The following is a 15,279-nucleotide window of genomic DNA, read 5'->3' as shown; positions in this document are numbered from 1 at the left end:
GGTCATCTAGAGTTTTAACCCTTAATTCTATGTTCCAAAACCTCAAATAGCTCCTTTTATCCTTCCTCGATTCGCATGCGCAGTCCGAGTCCTTTTCCGGAAGGCTCTTATGTGAAAGATTGATTAAAATATGAATTCGTGCCTTAAAAATCCATTAGAGTTGACTTTGGTCAACTTTTTGAGAAAACGTACCCGCATCCGTGTTTTGACAGTCCCGATGGGTCCGTGTCGTGATTTGGGACTTGGACGTATGCCCAGAATCAAATTCGGAGGTCCCTAGCTCGAGTTATCGCAATTTGTTGAAAATTTGAAGTTTAAAGGTTTAAAGAATTTATGAATTTGACCGAAGTTTGCCTTTGTTGCTATCAGGTCCAGATTTTGGTTTCGAAGCTTGGTATAGGTTCATTACTATATTTATGACTTGTCTTCAAAGTTTGGTGCAAAACGGAGTTGATTTGATGTGATTCGGACGTCCGGTTGTTAAAATGAAAATTCTTAAGTTTCATTGAAAATTTCATTCTTTTTGGTGTCCGATTCGTAGTTCTAGGTGTTATTTTGGTGTTTTGATCGTGCGAGCGAGTTAATATGATATTTTTCGACTTGTGTGCATGTTTGGTTTGGAGCCCCGAGGGCTCGGGTGAGTTTCGGATAGGCTACGGAGTGAATTTGGACTTAGAATCATAGTTGATGCCTTTTGCTTCTGGTTTCTGTTGCAGATCTCGCATTCTCGCATTTGCGAACAAGGCTTCGCATTTACGAGCATAGGCAGGCTGAGGGATCCTCGCATTTGCGAGGTAAGAGTTCGCATTTTCGGGTAAGGTCTTGTAATTTATTTAGAAATTAGCAATCGGGTTACATAACCGGGCTCGGGAGTGAATGGGTAATCGGATTTTGGTCCGAACCTTCGGTTTTGACCAAGCGGGCCCGGGGATGACTTTTTTATACTTTTTGGGAAAAGTATAAAAATCCTATCTTTATGTATTGTAATTGATTCCCCTAGCATTATTTAACGTTATCGAGTCGATTGTGGTTAGATACGGTTGGTTTGGAGGCGGATTCTAGAGGAAAGGCCACGGTAGAGCATTGACTGCGAAGTGAGGTAATTGTCGTGACAAGTACTTATGCGTTGTTGTTGGGTTAAAGCATACAGGTGGGACTTGTTGCTTGTAATTTATTTCCTTCTTTACTCATGATATCCATGCTTAGATTAGTTTATTTCTTATTTGATCATTCTTCCTGCATTTATGAATTAAATTGTGATGATTGAGTATTTCTTTAAAATTGAGGATTGGTATCTCGGAACCATTATCGATGTAAGGTTTATTCTTGTTTATTTTTATATTCATTACTACATGGTAAGGGGGAGTGTTAAAGCACGAAGGGTGATGCCGTGCCGTTATTTCATAAGTTTCTTAGACTTGAATCGATGCGCGATTCGTGATTCTAGTGTTGTTGGAGGATGTGAGGCCCCTCGAATTTCCTATTAGTCCGAGGCAATAAGCACGCTCACAAGTCGCTTAAGTGTCGTCTTTCCTCTCCAAGAGAGATTAAGGTCTGGAAAAACTTAGATGATCATGATATAAAGTGTAGGAGGTGTACTGGATGTTGTTAGGGTCTAAGGAGATACCTAGAACTAAGACAAGTTGAGAGCTATGCAATGGGCTAAAGTTTCAAATAAATTCACATAAGGTATGACTTCAAACGCATGCAACAAACAAAATATAAAGACTTAGGGTGATCTGCCTATCAAATTAAAGCCCGTTTAGTCTAGGTTTCAACGCATCAATTCGTTCGTCATTTGGATATTTCTACAGAACGTTATGGCCATTTTACCGGACCTATGCCATATGCACGCCCAGATGCGCAGCCGCGCATATTAGGGGGGTATTCTGCCTCAGGTGCGCGACCAGATACGCGATCACTTGCCCAGGTGCGCGACCGCACATGTAGGAGCCATAAAAATACCCCCAAGGCCGGGGAGAGAGAGTGGCTAAGTCATTTCTTCAAGACTAGGGCTTTCTCTCCATCACTCATCCGGCCAAGGCTTCCAATACACACCTAAGGTGAGTTTTTAAGTGTGTTTTTATGATGATTTCACTTCTCAATCACTAGTTACAACAAGGTTTTTATTTGATTCCATATGATTTCTTCAAAAATCTCAAGAACACCCCAAAAGTTATCTTTCAATATTTGTTCTACAAGAGGTATGTCTACCATCTCTAACTAATTCATGGTGATTATTTATGTACAAAATAGGTGTTAGGACTTATGGGATGGTGATTGGAATCAATAAGTGCCCAACCTAGGTGTGTTGGTATTGTAGAGATTGTAAAATGAATTAATTTATAAGATTTGTGGGTTGTGAGTGAATTGATAGGCATGCATATGTTAAGGGAAGTTGTGGATGACCTAGAGATGATTATGAGGTAAATCATTTGTGTGGAAGGTGGTTGTTAGGTGAAGAAATTCCATTGAAAGAGGTTGTAGAAAAATATGCACTTTAGATGTTTGATAAAATGTCTAATTGACTTAAAGTATAGAAATCTTGCTAATATTGGCGCAATTGTGTTGCATTGTTATAGATTGAAATTTGTTTAGTATGGTGGACCATCGTAGTATTATGAGGGGGCGAGTTTCAGATTTAAGCCGTCCGGAGGTGGTTTCACTCGCGAAGATCATTTAAAGTATTGGTTTAGTTTCGTCGAGGTAAGTATCTTGCCTAACCTTAAGTGAGGGAATTACCCCTTAGGCATTGAGTCTTATATGGAAATTGTGTGATTGAAAACCATGTACGCGAGGTGACGGGTACATACTTGGTTTATATGTGCAAATTATATCGGTTGAAGTTTGTAGACTCCCTTATGTATTAAATTGAAAAATTGTTGGAACTTTGTAAATCCTTGATTTGTCATGCCTCATTCCTTGTTTGTCGAGTTTGTATTTTATATGATAATTTGGTGTAATTGCCACTTGGATTTTTATGTGAATTCCATGTGTTTGTTGATTTGATATTTCTTGGAAATAATCACATTATGAATTTTTCATTTGCAAATAATTAATTAAATTAGTTTAAATTGAGGCGTTTATATATTTATCTAAAATTTGGATTAAAGAAGGCGTTGTCCTATGTTGAGTTATTTTCTCATCATTGTTGATGTTTTAAGATTTTATATACATTGTGTCGAGTCGTGGACTATCTGTTGTGAAATTAATTGACTTTGTTGTACCTTTGGAAAGGTTGTGGCCTACGGGCAATTTGTAAATACGAGTTGATGATGATGTGTTGTTGTGATAATATTCTGTGTGAATTGTTGTGTGATTTGGGTTACTGTTATGCGGCGTATAAGGATGGCATTCCATTGTTGACATTATGCGGGCATAAGGGTGGCATTTCACTGTTGTTATGTGTGTTGGGATATTGTCTGGCCGGAGTGATAAGGGAGGCTATTAAACGGAGCGATAAAGGAGGCTATTATAAGAGCTATAAGGGTGGCTATAGGAGCGATAAGGATGGCTATAGGAGCGATAAGGGTGGCTATTGATATTGTCAGGGCGGAGGGATAAGGGAGGCTATTATAGGAGTGATAAGAGTGGCTATAAGAGAGATAATGGTGGCTATTGTCAGAGATGATATGTGATGATGTGGGGTTATTGTGTTGGTAATTTTTATGTGATGATGTTAGGTTATTGCGTTGCTAATTTTCATGTGATGTTATGATTTTCCTTGTTTTTATTTTATATTTTGTGCAACTTGTCTTGTTATTTCGGTAAACTTGATAATAGTCTGATCTATATTGAAATTGTGAGCATGTGGCAATCGTCGGGTGGATTATGTTATATGGGATCAGGTTGCACGCCGCAACATGTATGATTAATGTTATATGGGATCGGGTTGTACGCCGCAACAAATATGAAATGTGGGCACGAGGTGCCGGGAAAAATATGATGATTTTTATTATTGGCACATGAGTTGTCCGTGCAGGTTTTATAGAAATATGGGCACGAGGTACCGTGGAAACATGAAAGTAGGCTGAGACCCGTGTTACGAAAATATGAAAGTGGGCTGAGACCCGTATTTTATGATTATGAAATGAGTTCACAGAGTGATATTTATTTGAAAGAAGTAATCTCGAAAGATATTTATTTGAAATAATTTTATATTCTAAAGATATTTATTTGAAAGAATTTTATATTCGAATGATCTTTATTTGAAAGAATTTTATATTCGAAAGATATTTATTTGAAAGAAATATATTCGGAAGGTATTTATTCGAAAGAATTATATGTGAAAGATTTATATTTGAAAGACTTGATTAATTGGTTGTACTTGTGTTCGTTATTTGTTTGAGCAATAACTATGGTGTTCTTGTTGCCTTGTTGTTTATATCACTGGTTGATTTTTTGTTGCTATCACTGCTAGTTATTTTTTTCCAGTACTATTGTATACTGCTATATTGCACAGGTTATTTGCTTAGTGAGTGTCTTGACTGTACCTCATCACTACTCCACCGAGGTTAGTCTTGATACTTACTGGGTACCGACTGTGGTGTACTCATACTACACTTCTGCATATTTTTTTGCAGAGCCAGGTATCAGAGATATCGGACTAGGACAGAGTTAGTGTGTTGATCGCAAGGATTCAAGGTAGAGCTGCTTCGTTGTCGCAGTTCCTTGGAGTCTTTTCATTTTATTATACTGTCAATTATTATCCGGACAGTATTGTATATTCGATCATTGAGATCACTTCATGTATTCAGTTAGAGTTCGTGACTCAATATTACCAGTCTTGAGAGGTTGTTTGAATATTTTCGCTGTTGGTTTCTATTATTTATATATAGAAAAAATTTTAAAAAATGGCTTGAATTGTTATTATGATCGGCTTACTTATTCTTACAGACTAAGTGCCACCACGACACCTGTGGTGGGATTTTGGGTCGTGACAAATTGATATAATAGACCTCTAGGTTCATAGGTTGTACGAGTCACGAACGAGTCTAGTAGATTCTTGCGGATCGGTACGAAGACGTCTGTACTTATCTTCGAGAGGCTACGGAACTGTTAGAAAATTTCCACTTCTTTCATTCCTGTCGTGCAGAATTTGTTGATTTTGGAGTTTGAGCCTTTGTATCTCTATTCTCTCACAGATAGTGAGGACACGAGCTACCGGGTCAGCTGAGTAGACACCCGCGCATACTGTTAGTGCTGCAAGAGGCCGGGGCCGAGGTAGAGGCCAAGGAAGGGCACGTGTCATAGCTAGAACACCGGTTAGAGGGGCAGTTGAGGAGCCACCAGTAGCTCCAGTTGAGGGACAGGCACCAGAGATACCTGTTGTTACCCCCGAACTTCAAGAGACTTTAGCACAGTTCCTGAACTTGTTTGGTACATTAACCCAGGCGGTATTGATCTCTGTTGCACCAAATATTTCACAGATTTGAGGAGTAGCTCAGACTCCTACAGCCCATACTCCAGAGCAGTAGCTTCCCATAGGTCAGGTTCCGGGTGTAGTGCTAGTAAAACATGTTATTCTGGTTCAGCCTAAGGTCAGGCTAGAGGCATCAGAAGAAGAACAAAAGAGACTTGTGAGGTTTAAGAAGTATAGCCCACCTACTTTCAGTGGCACAACTACAGAGGATGCTCAGGGATTTCTAGAAAAGTGTCACCGTATTCTCCGCACCATGGGTATTGTAGAAGTGAACCGAGTAGCTTTTACTACGTTTCAACTGTCAGGAGCAGCGTATCAATGGTGGCAAGTCTATGAAGAAGGTAGACCAGCCGATGCAATACCACCAACTTGGGCTCAATTTTCAGAAATGTTTTTGAAAGAATTTGTTCCCCAGACTCTCCGAGATGCATGGGGCACAGAGTTTGAATGGCTGCGTCAGGGCACCATGACAGTGTCAGAATATGCCATCACGTTCAGTGAGTTAGCCTGTCATGCACATATTTTGGTTCCTACAATCAGAGAGCGAGTTCACAGATTTATTGGGGGGCTCGATTATGATCTTAAAATATGCATGGCTCGAGAGTTGCAGACTAGCATTCCATTTCAGCAAGTAGTGGAGACTGCCGAGATGTTAGAACGTGTTCGAGTGAGGAAAGATAGTCTGAAGAGGCCAAGAGGTCTCAAAATTCTGGAGGATTCAGTGGATACTCTGCAGCTAACACTTATCATGGCAGAGGCTCGGGCAGTCGGTCAGCTCAATCCTCAATTCAGAGTACTCGTAGTGCTCCAGTTAATACTTTTAGTGCACCACCGGCACGCGGTTCTTGCAGTGGTTATTCCAGTTATCCGACACAGACTCAGTATGAGCAGTCGCGCCCGCAGAGGGGTTGTTATGAATGTGGTGATATTAGGCACATCATGAGAGATTAACCCAGACTTGGGAGAGGTGGATTTCATCAGAACACTCAGCCTACAAGCTCTGTTCCAGTTAATACTGCACATGCACCTCCAGTTAAGGGTGGAGGACAGACGGGTAGAGGGCGCCCTAAAGGGGGAGCCCCAGCCCGTTGATATAATTGCTATGGTATGGCCGAGGCCGTTACACTAGATGGTGTCGTTACAGGTACGATTTAATTTATAATAGAGGAGCACTATTCTTGTTTTGATTCTATCCCAATTATCGAGATGAGATCTCCTATCATGCTCCTTATACGTTAAGTTTGTCAATTTGTACTCCACTCATGTGTTTATACCTGTTGGGAGATTTGATGGTGTTAGCGCATGTCTATCATTTTTGTTTTGTGTACTGTTGAGGGCTGTGAGTCCAAAAGTTATTTTCTATTACTCACTACAGTAGGTTTTGATATAAATTCGGGATAGTTTTGGTAAAATTGTGAATTTAATGCCCTACAAGTATGGGGGTTCATTATGTGTTGTGAAATTATTTCATGAAATTTATTAAAAAGAAGAAAGAAAATAAATGGAAAGTTTTAGTTGGCATGATGTGCATAATACTTGTGATTCAAAGCTGAGGATGGGATCCTCGCGTTTTAATGTGAATTGATATGTTTAAACTAGGCTACATACTGCGGTGGAAGTTATATTGAGATGAGATCTTTGTGGTTAAATTCATGTGTTTTAAATTCTCCCTTGAGAAATTTTTTGCATTATAATACAGATAGGGAGTTATGCATACTGGGTTTGTTTGATAATTCAATTATGTGTTTATCTGCGCATGATAGTCATAGTTGTGTTGTGCTTATTGTGTTTTAGCCTACGAGGTGTGTGCCCATATTGCGTTAAATAAGACTCGTTAATTCAGGTGAATAATTACGAGGTTTTCATGTTCCTTAAATCGTTGTCAGTGGTGTGAAGATTCGAAACTAGGCTTGAACTGAGATGAAATTTAATTGTCAGTGCTGAAATTGATTATGGGCAGCCATTGTGGCCAGAGTTATTATAATAGGCCTATGTATGATGTGTTACGTTGTATGAATATGCCATGCGAGTGTAGGCACGAGTTTCTACAGCCGATTGAGTCTAATACCGTGTGTCGATGTGAAAAATCATGTATTTGTTTTTTTGAAATTGATGGGAGTGTAAGAAATTTGGTTTTAACGCTTGTAAGAGTAAACAGGAGGAATAATCTCAACTGAGATGCTGTGGTCGAACCCATATTAGTTTGCGGCGAAGTAGAATCACCCGCGAGTATGTGTGTAAGAATACACTCAGTAATTTAATATCCTCAGAAAGATTCTTGGCACGTTCGAGGACGAACACATACTTAAAAGAGGGAGAATGTAACGACCCGACTTGTCGTTCTGAGAATTTATGTCCCGTTCAAAGACTTAAAGTATCGAGCCGCTTCATCATATGTGTAATGACTTGCATACAAGGTCGACTTAGAATTCAAAATTTCATAAGTTTCTTAGGTTTGAATCGATGCGCGATTCGTGATTCTAGTGTTGTTGGAGGATGTGCGCCCCCTCGAATTTCCTATTAGTTCGAGGCCATAAGCACGCTCACAAGTCGCTTAAGTGTCGTCTTTCCTCTCCAAGAGAGGTTAAGGTCTGGAACAACTTAGATGATCATGATATAAAGTGTAGGAGGTGTACTGGATGTTGTTAGGGTCTAAGGAGATACCTAGAACTAAGACAAGTTGAGAGCTATGCAATGGGCTAAAGTTTCAAATAAATTCGCATAAGGTACGACTTTAAACCCATGCAACTACCAAAATATAAAGGCTTAGGTGGTGATATACCTATCAAATTAAAGCCATTTGAGTCTAGTTTCCAACACATTAAACCGTTCGTAATTTGGATATTTTTACAGAAAGTTATGGCCATTTTACCGGACCTATGCCATATGTGCGGCCGCGCATATTAGAGGGTATTCTGCCTCAGGTGCGCGACCAGATGCACAATAACTTGCCCAGGTGTGCTATCGCGCACGTAGGAGCCATAAAATATCCCCAAGGCAGGGGAGAAAGAGTGGCTAAGTCATTTCCTCAAGACTAGGGCTTTCTCTCTATTACCCATCCGGCCAAGGCTTCCAATACACACCTAAGGTGAGTTTTTAAGTGTGTTTTTATGATGATTTCACTTCTCAATCACTAGTTACAACAAGGTTTTTATTGCATTCCATAGGATTTCTTCAAAAATCTCAAGAAAACCCCAAAAGTTGTCTTTCAAGATTTGGTCTACAAGAGGTATGTCTACCATCTCTAACTAATTCATGGTGATTATTTATGTACAAAATATGTGTTAGGACTTATGGGATGGTGATTGAAATCATTTCATGTATTCAGTTAGAGTTCGTAACTCGGTATTACCAGTCTTGGGAGATTGTTTGAATATTTTTGATGTTGGTTTCGATTATTTATATATAAAAATAAAAAAAAGGCTTGAATTATTATTATGATCGGCTTACTTAATCTTAGAGATTAAGTGCTATCACGATATCTGTGGTGAGATTTTGGGTCGTGGCACTATCTTTGAAATTGGAGCTTGAATATCATTTAGGTGGAAAACAAAATGAGATTTTCGATAATGAAGTGGAGGGATATGATTGAAATAACCAAAATCTGTTGGAATGACCAGTTGATGTCACAAAACCTTTCTCAAACTAGTAAAGATGTACATGAGAAATGATGCATTAATTGTTGACCTTTGAAAATGATTATTTAATTTTTTTGGTATTAATTAATAACAAAAAATATATATACGTAAATATACATTATACACATGTGTGTGCATTTGATTTTTTTGAATGCAAAACATGTTTGGAGGCATGGATTTGTTGAATTCATATTAAGATTCCGTTGATGAGAAGAAATCGAAAATGTAGAGCTTGAGAGGCAATATGAGTTGGCGCAGAAAATCAACTACATCTCTGTCAAAAACTTCTTATATGAATTAATGATATAGCATTAGTACTAATATAGAAATGTCGTTAGAAGTTAAAATTGTGAAACAACAGAAAAATTGTCTAACAATATTGTCGATCAATACCCTTAGGTCTCATAGTGGAGAAGGTATGGTAAGCGAAAGTTGATCTACTCAAAAAAAGAGAAAAATATTAAACCCATCTTATAAAATCAAAAAATCACCATCGGAATTTAAAAGGATGGCGAGGAGGTAAAGATAATTCTCCAATTTCTTGATAGATCAATCTTCGGTTGCAATACCTCCACCACATCACATAGACATTGGTTTTAATTCCTTAATTACCTCTCATACTTGAAAAACCCAGTACGTGAAAATGGAGTAACACTCTAGTACCAATAACAGAAAAATGTCATTCTTTTGGTGATGGATATCAGCGACATAACACGATAATTATGATGCTATAATTTTCATGCATATATCAAATATGCTTCTCATGTTATGTCGCTGGACTTCCATCCCAAAAGAATGACTTCTTCTATATATGTGATTGCAACATGGAAAGAATGGTGGTAAACGAAGGCTTGTCTAATGGATTTATATATGTGGGTGGAAGGAGGGATGATTTATTTTTTGACCAAAAAGCTAGCACAAATCTTGTTGAAGTAATCTATAAATCAAATTATATATTCTCTCTTTTGGAAATTCAATTATGCTAATATTTAACCTTCTTTTCATTCTTGATAGTAAGTCACTACTCACTTGATCTCTGCGATCGTGCTTTAAATTACATTTTATTATTTTAGATCTTCTTTTTTAATATAGAAATTTAAGAAAACAACCTTGCTAGTGTTTTTGTTTTTTCATTTAAATCAAAGGCTCTATTTTTTTCTCGTTCTCCTAAGTCGACTAATAGGTTGCTAACCCATTAGTTGCCAAGTTATTCTCGTTCCTCTTGTGAAATTAATTAACTTTTATCTTATATATGCAATGGTCACGAAACTGGCTGATTTCTAAAAGGGAAGTGTACATTTTTTTCGTCCTAAAATATTATAGCTTTTTATAATTATTGGGTTTCCCGTTTAAAAGAAATATAACAAATTCTTAGCAGGAAATCCAATATTATAGTTATGGCAAAAAAATATTTATATTTGTAGCACACAGTTCCATAAAAATAGGAATATTAATTATTAATCCCTAAACATAAGCAATTTGAATGAAAAGTCAATAATTATTTGTACAAAAATCATGCCTTTTTTTTTCTCTTTATCTATTAGATTTTCTTCTTTTTCTTCATCTTCTTAATTTTGTTTTCTGCCGAAGCCAATATATTATCTAAATTTGTTCCATTCGTTTTCTTTTTAATTATCTTTCTTAAGTTTTTCTCTTCCTTCTTTCTTCCTTTCTTAACATAAAGATCTTACTTCGATAATAATATATGTTAATATATACAAAACGTATATATAAAAAATATACATTGAATTAAAACATATAAAATATACAAAACATATACATCAAAATACATCTTCAATTAAGATGACACTTAGACATGTGAAATATACATAAAAAATATATATATTAAATTTAATTAAGATGGCATATAAATATACATAAAAAATACATCTTGAATTAAAATGGCACTTGACATATAAAATATATTTGAAATATACATTAAAAATACATCTTAAAATAATATGGCACTTCACAAATAAATATATAACAATTATATACATAAAAATACATTTTGAATTAAAATGATACTTGATATACAAAGTATAAAAGACAATACATCTTGAATTTAGGTGGCATTCACATATGCATCAGATTTTCAAAAATGGAGTGAAGAAGATGAATGTTGGAAAGGGAGAATGGAGATGGACAAAAAAAGTACTTCATGTGATTAGTGAGTCAGTTAACTTATTAAATATTGAGCTTAATTTTTATGAAATGCTAATAATGAAAAAAAAGTGCTTTTATGAAATAAACAATAAATGATGCTATTTTTTTAAAAATAATAGTTAAAAAAGGATCAAGCGTGTAAAAAACCCTAAGTTTTATAGTCCATAAATGTTAGTAATTCAAATAAATCCTAAATCAAAATCAAATCAATACTAATGCTAATAAAAGACATTCAATTCAATTGTACTATGACTGAAAATAGTGTTGGATATCTATTTTTTAATTTTTCCATGGTTTAGATAAAATGTATAACTTATTTTTCTTTTAGTGGTTAGTCACGTAAATAATAATACTTATTAGTCATAATGTTAAATTATGTTTATTTTCATTATGGCTTATTAATATGTCACGACCCCAAATTTCCTCCGTAGGATGTCGTGATGGCACCTAGTCTCTAAGACTAGGTAAGCCTATCAGTGCGGAATAACAATTGAAATATGAAATAAATAAATCTACAATTCACATAATCACAACTCCCAAAACCCGGTAGAAATAAATCACAAGCTTCTATGAACTTATCCTAAATGTATCTATATATCAGGGCCTAAGGAAAAAATAAGGAAGCAACATAATAATGATAAAAGGGGACTCCGGAGTTTGCGGAAGCTGGCAGATATACCTCGAAGTCTCCGTACACAGGTAGCTCACTGATGTTTGGACTGGTAGGATGTACCTGGATCTGCACAAAAAGATGTGCAGAAGCGTAGTATGAGTACACCACAACGGTACCCAATAAGTGCCAAGCCTAACCTCGGTAGAGTAGTGACGAGGTCAGGTCAGGCCCTACTGGAATAATAAAAGACAAGGTGAAATGTTTAACAATATAACAAAAATAAAATGACAATGGAAATGAATCAAGTAGTAGTATGTCACCAATTAAATACGCAAAATAATGGCAAATAATACCCCGTGGAAACAAAACAGAATTCTTTTCAACTTTAAGAAAATCACACCAATAATCAAAGGCAACTGCGGCCATAAATCAATATCAACAAGGGCACTCCCGATGTACCGCCTCGTAGTCCCAAATCAAAAATAAATTCACAATATCTCATTTTCTTATATCACCGCGAGAGCCTTCACATTTAATTTTCAAGAAAAATATTTTTTCCGAAATAGTATCCCGCATTTTAGCCATCCTTATCACACCGCATGATTTCTAGTAGTTTCCATACTAGCCACGCGTATCAAGCCACCCTTATCTCACTGCATGCGTTTCAACACCCAGGCCTTTTACCACCGCATGCGTATCAATATCACAATTTGCACCTCAAGTGCCCAAATATTTTAATTTGCCAAAATAAACAACATCAACAATATTTTTCACAATCGGGAGCTCATGACTCAATCACAATGAGTACAAAAATCTCACAAAATATTCGGGAATTAAATAACTCAGCAAAAATAATATTTAATACCTTTTAATACGTTGCCTCAGTTCCAAATTTAAAATATCAAATACTTCATATTAATAATATTTAAATTAAAGAAATTCCACCTTCAAATAATGCACAAAATAAAAGAAACCAAGTTTCAGCTAAACAGATAAAAATAATTAGTAGGAGAAAGTCAAGCAAATTTAAAGTATATAAATCAGATCGATGATGGAGAATATAACAAGATTTAATAATTTAATTAATATGCAACAGTGATCTACACAATTTAAAAACATAATCTTTCACATTTAGCCCGTGTACACACTCATCACCTCGTATACATGACTTTCATCACATTACAATTATCACATCAATACTAATCCTAGGGGAAATTTCCCCCATACAAGGTTAGACAAGTCACTTACCTCGACTTGCTCCAATTTAATCAAGTAGTATGCCTTTTCCTCGATTTTCGGACTCCGATCGACTCGAATCTAGTCATAATAATTCGATACAGTCAACAAAAATTATAGGAATTAAGTTCATAATAAAATATTATATTTTTCAATAAAATCCGAAATTAACTCAAAAATTGCATGTGGGGCCCATGTCTTGGAATTCAGCGAAGGTTACGAAATATGAACGGTCATTCAACCACGAGTCTAATCATACAAAAATTACTAAATTTCGATAACAATTCGGCCCTCAAATCCTCAAAGTTATCCAAGAGGGTTTTCAAACTTTTCCAACTTAATTCACCAATTAAATGATAAAAACAGTGATGGATTCGGGTAATCTAACCAAAAGTGAGTTAAGAACACTTACCCCAATGTTTCCTCTGAAAATCTCCAGAAAATCGCCTCTCCCCGAGCTCCAATTCGTCAAAAATGAAAAATGGGACGAAGTTCCATTTTCTGAACTTAAACTCTCTGTCCAGTGGTTTCTTTTTCGCGAACGCGACCCTTGCCTCGCGTTCGCGAAGTACAAAAATGTGCTGCCTAACTTTCTTCTTCGCGAACACGGGGATCCTCTCGCGAACGCGATGCCTTGCCAGGTATGGCCTTCGCGAACGTGATGCCTTGCCAGGCATGGCCTTCGCGAACGCGAGCTGCCCTTCGCGAACGCGAAGACCAAAAATCCTCTCCGGCCATTTCCCCTTCGCGAACGCGAAGCTTTGCACCTCGAACTTTCGCGAACGCGTGCTCTTGGTCGCGAACACAAAGCAAAAAATGTGCCAGTCCAAATTTCCTCTTCGCGAACGCGAGACTCCCTTCGCGAACGCGAAGAAGGAAACCAGAACAGGCATCAGAAAATTTCCAGCAGCATTCCAAGTCCGAAATTGATCCGTTAAACTTCCGAAACTCACACGAGGCCCTCGAGACCTCAACCAAATACACCAACAAGTGCTAAAATATCATACGGACTTAGTCGAAACATCAAATCACATCAAATAACGCTAAAATCATAAGTCACACCCCAATTCAAGCTTAATGAAACTTAAGAATTTCTAACTTCTACATTCGATGCCGAAACCTATCAAATCAAGTCTGATTGACCTCAAATTTTGCACACAAGTTATAAATGACATAACGGAGCTATAAAATTTTTTGGAACTGGATTCCGACCCCGATATCAAAGAGTCAACTCCCCGGTCAAACTTTCAAACTTAAATTCCTATTTTAGCCATTTAGAGCCTAATTTAGTTACGGACTTTCAAATAAAATTTCGATCACGCTCCTAAGTCAAAAATTACCATACAAAGCTGTTGGAATCATCAAAATTCTATTCCGGGGTCATTTACACATAGGTCGACATCCACCCAACCTTTTCAACTTAAGTTTTAAACTTTGGAACTAAGTGTTCCAATTTATTCTAAAATCTCTCCGGACCTAAACCAATTACTCCGGCAAATCATATATCAGTTATAAAGTATAGAATGAGTAGTAATTAGGGAAACGGGGCTACAACTTTTCAAACGACTGGCCGGGTCTTTACATCCTCCCCCTCTTAAAATAACCGTTCGTCCTCGAACGAGCATAGAGACATACCTGAAGTGGTCAAAAGATAAGGATAATGGCTGTGCATATCCTACTCGGTCTCCCAAGTCGCCTCCTCGACCGGATGACCCCTCTAGTGAACCTTCACGGAAGCAATGTTCTTTGACCTCAGCTTTCGAACCTGCCTATCCAAAATAGCCATTGGTTCCTCAACATAAGATAGATCCTTGTCTAACTGAACTGAGCTGAAGTCTAACACATGAGACGGATCGTCGTGATACTTTCGGAGCATAGAAACATGGAATACCGGATGAACTGCAGAGAGACTAGGTGGTAGTGCAAGTCTGTAAGCCACATCTCCAACTCTCTCAAGAATCTCAAAAGGCCCAATATACCTAGGGCTTAACTTGTCCTTCTTCCCAAACCTCATCACACCCTTTATAGGCGAAACCCGGAGCAAGACCCGCTCACCAACCATGAATGCAACATCACGAACCTTCCGATCCGCATAACTCTTCTGTCTAGATTGGGCTGTACGAAGTCGATCCTGAATCAATTTAACCTTTTCCAAGGCATCCTGAACCAAGTCTGTACCCAATAGTCTAGCTTCGCCCGGTTCG

The sequence above is a fragment of the Nicotiana tomentosiformis genome, chromosome 3 (genome assembly GCF_000390325.3).
Source record: "Nicotiana tomentosiformis chromosome 3, ASM39032v3, whole genome shotgun sequence".
NCBI classification, from domain to species: Eukaryota; Viridiplantae; Streptophyta; class Magnoliopsida; order Solanales; family Solanaceae; genus Nicotiana; species Nicotiana tomentosiformis.
The sequence above is the reverse complement of the archived record's forward strand: the minus strand, read 5'-3'. Positions refer to the sequence as shown.